Here is a 9157-nt window from a genome sequence, read left to right as displayed (position 1 = left end):
TCCTTCTTTGATGGTTGATCAGGTGCCTCCTTCTTCTTGATTTGAACTCTTCCAAAGATGAAAAGTAGGAGGAGGAGTTTCAGATCTAAGATGCTCTCAGGAAACTCAAGATGGAGAAAGGAAAGATATGAAAACAAACAACCCTAGAAGAAGACCCTCTTCTTCTTCTCATTTCTCTCTCTAGACACCCTAACTTGTGTCTATTATATCTCTACGACCCAAAGGTATTTCTCTCTAATTTTTGGGTGGCCCAAAGGTCTCTCAAATCTCTATCTTCTCCAAAAGGTTTATGAAGAAACTCATTTTATATAGAGAGATATGATAGAGTCCTTGTCTAGGTCAAATACATAGTCAAGGCTTCTCCAAACATGGCAAGATAAGGGGCACCCAACTCTTGAGCACCTCCTCCTTATTTTCATGCATGGATCATTAGCAAATGGTGCACAATGTATACCCTAAAAGCCATAAAAATTTCAAAAAAAAATTTGGATAAATTTGGTGCAAAATTGAAAGAGTTTTGGATTTCTAAAACTCTATCTCATAGAATTCGAAATCCAAACTTATTCCTCTTTGATTTGATCCAAACCACCTTCCATGAAAGAAAGAAGAGAGGAAATCTTTTGTGAACATGGGAGAGACCTGGGAGAGGGCTTTTGTCACACAAAATAAGAGGGGATTGGCGTTGAATGAGAGAGAGGGCGTGGGGAAGGCTTATGTGGCGCAAGGTGGAATCCTAGTCTTACTAGGATTCTATCTTATGACTTGTTTTAATTTGATTTCTCAAACCAAATCAAACCAAAATTAAATAAATCTAATTAAAATAGGTCTTAACCCAATTAAAAACCTAATTTAATTAGATTAAATTAGATTTAAATCTGATTTAATTTTCTAATCAAATTAGAAATTAGATTGACCCAAGTCCTAGTTGAACTAGGACTAGTTTTTTCTTACACTTGGCTTATCCAATAAACTAATTGAACTTGATCCAATCAAGTCCAAACTAAATCTAATTAAATTATATTTAATTAGACTTAATCTCAGTCTATTGGCTTAATCAAATTAAGCCAATTAGCAATCAAATTGCTAATCGATCCTCCTGCAACACTTGCACTGGGTTAAATGTCAATCGTATTGATCATTTAACCCTAGAATGATTCTTAATCATTGATCAACCATTCGATCGGATCATGAACTCTAATATGTGTGACCTCATAGATTCGAACCTAAGTCAGTAGTATAGGAATAAATTTCTGTACTAATCGAAGTGACCATCTAGCAATGGTACCCGACGATCGGATAGGTCGAATGTATAGAACAACATCCTTAGAACCCATGCGGATATAGTTTTCATATAATTCATCCCCTTGATCAAAATGATCATACGACAGCTCAGAGTTCAACTGTCAACTCTGATCAGGTTGTCCATATTGTATTTCAAAATATCAAATCCATCTGATGGATTATCCTGGCCAAAGTTTTGCTAAATTGAAATACAGCGACTCATTCTTCTCCAACTCTTGGAGTGGTCAATCCCATCTCGATCACACTCTGACTTCGTAAGTACTTGACTGTACCCAGAAGTCTTCCATCTCTGAATTAGAAATTCAGTTAGTCCAGTACCAAAGTACAGTGAGTTGCTTGCAAGTCACTGAGGCGATCTCAGATCTAAGGGACACTTATACCTATATCCCATCAGAGACATTCTCGACAGCAGAATACTCTGAAGTTGGTCACATTCAATGATGATGTACTAGTACATCTCACCTGTATGCCATACCAGTGTCTCCACACTCTTTGGTTAAGAGGACAACAAACCCATATGGCCTACAGCGACCTATGCTCGATAGAAGCTATCGTCCTTATTAACAGCCTATCATTTGGTCGTGAACTGTTTTAAGGACTAATCGATAAATCCTCTCTTTATCGAATCTAAATAGTCCTAAGGACTTCATCATAACAACAGAGTTTATTAGAAGATGAAAGCTTATGATGAAAATGTCAAATATATTTTATTTATTAACAAATCAATTACAATACTTGGTTGCTCAACTATCAATAGCTTGACGATTGGCTTTTTGGGACACATTTCCCAATAGGAAGGCCCCTTATTTTAAGAAGCTACATAATGGATAAAAGGAAGGAGGAATTGAAGAGCCTGGAAGCAATCAAAAAAAGCCAAGGATAGGCACCTCTCCTATTTATAATCAAGAGAAGATAACATCTAGATATCGAATAATTTCTTTTCAACAAGTCGCAAGACGTGGCACACGTGGCATCACTCTATTCGATCGGTTGTTGCTGTCGATTACGCAAATCAATGCCACAATTCAAAAAATAGATGTTGAAATGATGTTTATTTAATTCTGCCATGATGACTCAAGTCATGCCGCCTTATTTCTCCCCCAAAAGTCGTGCACATCCCATCAATTGAAGGGCCTTTTCACATCCTCAGCCTAAGGAAGACCGATGTATTCCCTTCATCTGACTAAAGTCAGATTCGAGAGTAGGAGGCATGTGTTGGAGGAAATTCTACATGGACTGAATATATGACAAGGCATAGGACCCAAGATGTTTGTGCTTAGTCGGCCTTTCAATTGAAGCCTTCTCTGACTCAAGGTTGACTACAACTTTCATCGAGCTAGTCCTCTATGACTATCTGATTAGTGCTTTACTTTTTAAGCAGATGAGAGCTCGTCAACAGCTATCGACAATCTTTGCACATTACCACCGATGACCCCTCATTGGCTGACCAATTATGCATCATTGAACAAATCTTGATGACGGCACAGGGTGACCAACCGCTAGTCATCGCCGACCAACCGTCATCTTGACAACCTTTAGTTGGTAATTTTATTTAAAATATGACATCCACCAGATAATAATTGTTGCTGGACTGATAAGATAACCACAACTGCTACATCTCAAAAATCTCAAGCGACAATCTCGTACCCCACGATTCACATCCTGATCATGTAGGATCGTGCCAACCACTTGCCAACTGAAGCTCCAACTCTCCACTATAAAAAAGACTTAAAGAAAATTTTCAAAAAGATATGTCATTATTCTGCCTCTCATGCTGTTCCTTTTGTTGAACGAGAATTTTGACTTGAGTATCGGAGGGTCCTTACTGGAGCCATCTCCGGTTAAAACTTTTGTGTAGATCACGCCTCCAGGAGGCCCACCTTGCCGTCAATCCAGCATTTCGGTGCCAGACAAATTCTCACATCAATAGTTATGATTGTGCATGCAATTGCTTTGAAAAAAAATTCCAGAAAGGAATTTCTATGTCTAGTGCTAAATACCTAATTTCATCATCGTATACTCTGCATCAAATTTGTATCTCCAGCACCTTATTTTTCCATCGAAAAAATTGGTTATGTATGTAATTACAACACGGCCCCACATCAAAACACTAGAAATCATCAGACACAAACTTTAATGCCAGGTGACCTTATTTCCTTCTATTGTTGAACCAGCTGAATATATAATCCAGCATCAATAAATCAATTTCTTAGTCTAAAATTTTATGGTTTGATTGCATCACCGCAAGAGCTCACCAAAATTTCTCTTAGCTCATTCTCTTTCAAGGTGTTTGCATGGTCATAACCGTTAAAACAAGCAACATGGAATTAAAATATCATAATTAGATAAGCATTTGTATCATTCTTATTAATTCTACATTTCAAAACTTTGGAAGACTCATGGCTCCTTTCTTGCCTTTCTTAGATTCTATTTCTAAATCATATTTGTTCTACTATCTGCAAGGTAATAGAGGATATCCATAGAGAACATGATGACCAAGATAGTTGAGCTTCGGATCATTACCATAATGGAGCTGGAGCAATGAAGTCTTCCACATTTTTGCATCAAACTTGAGTTACTCCTTTGTTTCATTCATATCATTCCAAGTCGAATCACCTTGTTTTGCATGGTTAAGTGAAAAAAGATGCCAAAATCATCTTTTGAGCTATCTTTAAATCATTTGCATAAACAAGAGCTATCTTTTTTCCATATGTTAACATATGGAAAAAAAGATATTACGACTTATCGATAACAACATTCATGAAAGGATTTCCTTTAAGATTTGGGGCGTCTCTTCACTCTTAACCAATTGTCTTGAAGTAGGCAATATATTGCGACATCAATTTGATAGAATCACATAATGGATGTTTTGAATTGCTGGGTTCTCATTTTTTGGAGCTAGATGTGTTCTTGTGTGAATGTACTTGGGTTAAAAGCTACCAAAGAGGGTTTAGATTAGTCAATGAGTTGCCTTATAGTTTGGAACTATGGCTGCAAGTTGGTAATGGGATCATATTGAACTTTAAATGATTTGTCAAGTAATGTGTCTCTCGAACTGAAGGGAATAGGGGGCTCAAATTGGTCTTTAGACAAGGAGCAGTCGATCTTCCATAGAGTTTGAATATTTCGTTAATTTAAAAAATGGTGTTCATACTAGAATTAGATGCAAATGATAAAAACTTGATGTAGTTTATAAATTGTTAGGTGTCTGGATGCTAGAAGGATTTACTCGACAAAGAGAAGGAAAGTGTGGAGGGTCGGTGGCGGGGCAATGCAACTAAAAATCAACAAACAGAATTCAAATTCTTCACTACTGGAACACTTCTACGCTTATTTCAAAGGGGAAAAGAATAATTGCCGGCATTTTCCAATTCATTAGTGCAATATCAAAAGAAAAGATTTTAGATATTATGCACGTTGACGGAGTTCGATTATGATTTATGATAAAAAATTCAATTCAATATATCGATTAAAATATTGTTAATGTTTACGATTGTTATATTTGGCTCTAAATCTTATTTCCTTTTTTCGTCTCCCGTGATATCAAGGAATTCTACACCGATTGAAACTCTATTTTTTGAGAAGGATTTTTTCCTTTATAAAGAGGCCCCTGGCATCCTTTCTTGGTGAACAGAGGCAAGAGCGCGTGGAGAAATTTCTAGGGCTTCTTGCGGGAGATTTTTCCTTGCTTTCTCGTGTCCGCAGGCTTTGTTCTCGGGTCGACCTCTCACCTGTGAGTCGACCTCACCTGTGAGTCGACCTCTCACCTGTGCCTCTTGTGCGCGGGACCTGTTCTCTGGCCTGTGTCTTCTCGTGTGCGCGTGCTGTGATCTCTGGCCGATCTCTCTTGCTTGTTCTTCAGTGCTGGCCTGTTCTCTGGCCGATCTCTCGGCTGTGCCTTGTGCGCGGGTTCTGTTCTCTGGCCGATCTCTCGGCTGTGCCTCGTGTGCAGGTGTTTTCTGGCTTCTTTCTGTTGGCCTTCGGGTGGTGATCTACCTGTCTTCTTCTTCTCGATTTCACAGATACTTTGTGCTGCTACGGCTGGTAAGGAGGTATCATCTTGATTTTTTGCCGAGGGTTGAGGAAGGTATCTTCATCAGGTATTGTTTTTATCTTGATCTATTGCCGAGGCTGAGATTGGTTGATCCTTTTGGATCTTGGTTGCCTTCTATTCGATATATTGTTGCCTTCTTGTGGGATTCGGAAAAAGGTATTTTATACCTTATATTGTACCTATTTTTCGGGACGGATTTATAGTGGAATTGCTCCTCCTCCCCGTGGATGTAGGCCTTTTATGCCGAACCACGTAAATCTTGATTCTTTGTCTTTGTTTATTTATGCCTGCAATGTGTTTGGTGAATTGTCTCAAAGAAATTAGATATTAGATCACAAGCCCAGATCGATCCAATCCGGTGCGCGTTGCTCCAACAATTGGTATCAGAGCATCTGGATGGCTGGTGACAAGAAACCAAGTTTCTCAATGGCTAATGATCCGGTGTCTGTCTCACACTCCACCACCGTCAGGCATGAAGTGGCCGTCTTTGATGGCACGGGAGATTTTTCACTATGGAAGGTAAGGATGAAATATCTGTTAGTTAAAGAAGGTGTTGCAAAAGCCCTTAAGGGTATAGATTCAATACCGGGAGATAATGAAGCTGTTAAAGAAGAGATTAACGAGAGAGTCCTAAGAACCTTGTTTTCAGGTTTAAGTGATAAAGTCCTTCGTAATGTTGTGGAACTAGACACAGTCAAAAGTGTATGGAAAAAACTAGACAGTTTATACATGGCAAAATCTCTGACCAATAGATTATATTTGAGAGAAAAATTATACACATTTCGTATGACAGAAGGAACTTCACTTAAAGATCATTTGGATGAGTATAATAAGCTCCTGCTAGATTTAGTAAATGTTGGTGTCGATGTAGATGAAGAAGATAAGGCTTTGATTCTAATTTACTCTTTGCCCAAGTCATTTGAGCATATTACCACTACCATGCTTTATGGAAGAGAAACAATAAGTCTTGAAGAAGTAGAAGCTACTTTGTTATCCAATGAACTTAGATTAAAAGTACAACTTCAGCATCAGGCTCAGACTTCAGCTCAAGGTCTTGTTGTTAGAGGTAGAGATGAACAGAAAAAGAGTGGACAAGGTAGGAGTAAGTCCAAAAATAGATCAAAGTCTAGGCCTAAAAGACCAGGTATTTGTCACTACTGCAAAAAGCCAGGTCACTGGAAATCTGAGTGTAGACTTCTACAATCTAAAAGGGAAAAAAAAACAAAAGGATAAAGGAACAATCTCTGATACAGCATCAATTGCAGTTTCTTCAAGAAGTCATAGCAGTATATCAGATGATGCAGTATTCACAGCTGCCTGCAGTGTTAGTCATACTGACACTTGGATAGTGGACTCTGGAGCATCTTTCCACATGACACCTCACAAGGAATGGTTCTCTTCCTTTAGATCTTGTGAAGGTGGTACTGTTCTTCTTGGAGATGATGGTATCTGTAATATAGAAGATATTGGAACAATTCAAATTAAATCAAATTCAAATACCATGATGATATTGGATGATGTTAGATATGTTCCTAAATTAAAAAAGAACCTTCTCTCAATACATGCCTTTGACAGAGCAGGATATGAGGGCAGATGGGGTAGAGGATCTATTACTATCAATAAAGGGGTATTAACTTTATTAAAAGGTAAATTAAGTGGAACCCTTTATTACTTGGATGGCAGTACAGTTGTTGGTCAGGCATCAGCAGTACAATCTTCTCTTGAGCAGTTGACACACTTATGGCACCAGAGACTAGGACACATTTCAGACAGAGATCTACAGGAGCTGAGCAGACGTGGTCTGCTGAGAGGTCAGAAGATTGGTGCACTTGAATTCTGTGAGCACTGCATATTTGGAAAACAACACAGAGTCAGCTTCACTACAGGCGTGCACAGGACAACTGGTATATTAGACTATATTCATTCTGACCTATGGGGACCTGCCCCAATTATATCCAAGGGTGGATCAAGATATATACTCACTTTTATTGATGATTACTCCCGAAAAGTCTGGATATACACCATTAAAAATAAGAGTGATGTATTTGAAACATTCAAATGGTGGAAGTCTATGGTCGAGAGGCAAACTGAAAGGAAGGTGAAAACTTTTCGGACTGATAATGATTTAGAATTTTGTTCTACAGAATTTGATGACTTTTGCAAGACAGAAGGCATTATCAGATATAGAACAACAGTGGGTACATCTCAATAGAATGGTGTAGCAGAACGCATGAACCGGACACTATTAGAGAGAGTCAGATCTATGCTATCTAGTTCAGGGTTACGTAGAGATTTTTGGGCAGAGGCCGCTCACACAGCCTGCTATGTTATAAACCGATCTCCAGCATCAGCATTAAGTATGAAGACTCCCGAAGAGATGTGGACAGGAAGACCTGCAGACTATTCAAAACTCAGAATCTTTGGGTGCCCTGCTTATGCATATGTAAAAGATGGGAAGTTGAACCCTCGGGCTAAAAAGTGCATATTTATTGGATATGCATATGGGGTAAAAGGCTACAGATTATGGTGCACAGAACCTGGATCTCAAGGATTTCTAGTCAGCAGAGATGTGACATTCCATGAGATAGCCATTGATTCAAGGCAGCAATAGCCTAATTCTTCTCAAAGTGATCAGGATCGGGGTCAGCAGGATAGGAAGGTTGTAGACATTGATCAGACTGTTAAATCATAACAACAACAGATAGATGCACAGATTCAGACTCAGGAGGAGGTGACATTACAAGATCAGGATCAGATTGAGAGTATTGCCGCTCACAGACCAAAGCGTCAGATCAGAGTACCTCAAAGGTATGGTTTTGAGGATTCTGCTTGTGCTGAGTTAGTCTATTATGCTCTGAGTGTTGCAGACACCATTGGTGATGAGCCGACCACATTTCAGGAGGCCATTAGTAGTTCACGAGCTGATGAATGGACCATGGCTATGGTTGAAGAACTTCAGTCTCTAGAAAAGAATCAGACTTGGGAGTTAATCAAATTACCAAAAGGTGAAAAGGCAATTGGCTGCAAATGGATCTTTAAAAGAAAAGAAGGAGCCACTCCCCAAGACTTAAAATATAAGGCCAGGTTGGTAGCAAAGGGATACAGTCAACGAGAGGGTATTGATTACAAGGAGGTATTTTCTCCTGTAGTCAAACACTCATCTATCCGAGTGTTACTTGCTTTTGTTGTTTCTCAAAATCTGGAGCTGAAACAACTAGATGTTAAGACAGCCTTTCTTCACGGTGATTTAGAGGAACAGATCTATATGCAACAACCACCTGGTTTTGAGGTTCCAAATAAAGAAGATCATGTATGCCTACTCAAGAGATCATTATATGGTCTCAAGCAGTCTCCAAGACAGTGGTACCGCAAATTTGACAGATTTATGGTTGACCATGGATACAGTAGATCTCCATATGACAGTTGTGTGTATCACAAGCAGCTTTCAGATGGGTCCTTTTGTTATTTGTTATTATATGTGAATGATATGCTAATTGCAGCCAAAGATATGACAATCATCCAGAAACTGAAAGCCGAGCTCAGTACTGCATTTGATATGAAGGACCTTGGACCGGCAAAGAAGATACTTGGGATGGAGATTATTCGTGACAGACAGTCAGGTAGACTCTTCCTTACTCAGCATAGTTATATTGAAAAAGTCTTGGACAGATTTGGTATGTCTACAGTCAAGCCTGTCACTACCCCCTTTGCCAGTCATTTTAGACTTTCTGCCAGAGACTCTCCTCAGACTGAGGATGAGGAGAGATATATATCTAGAGTGCCATATGCGAGCGCAGTTGG

The sequence above is a fragment of the Elaeis guineensis genome, chromosome 3, assembly GCF_000442705.2.
Source record: "Elaeis guineensis isolate ETL-2024a chromosome 3, EG11, whole genome shotgun sequence".
NCBI classification, from domain to species: Eukaryota; Viridiplantae; Streptophyta; class Magnoliopsida; order Arecales; family Arecaceae; genus Elaeis; species Elaeis guineensis.
Note: the sequence above shows the minus strand (reverse complement) of the source record.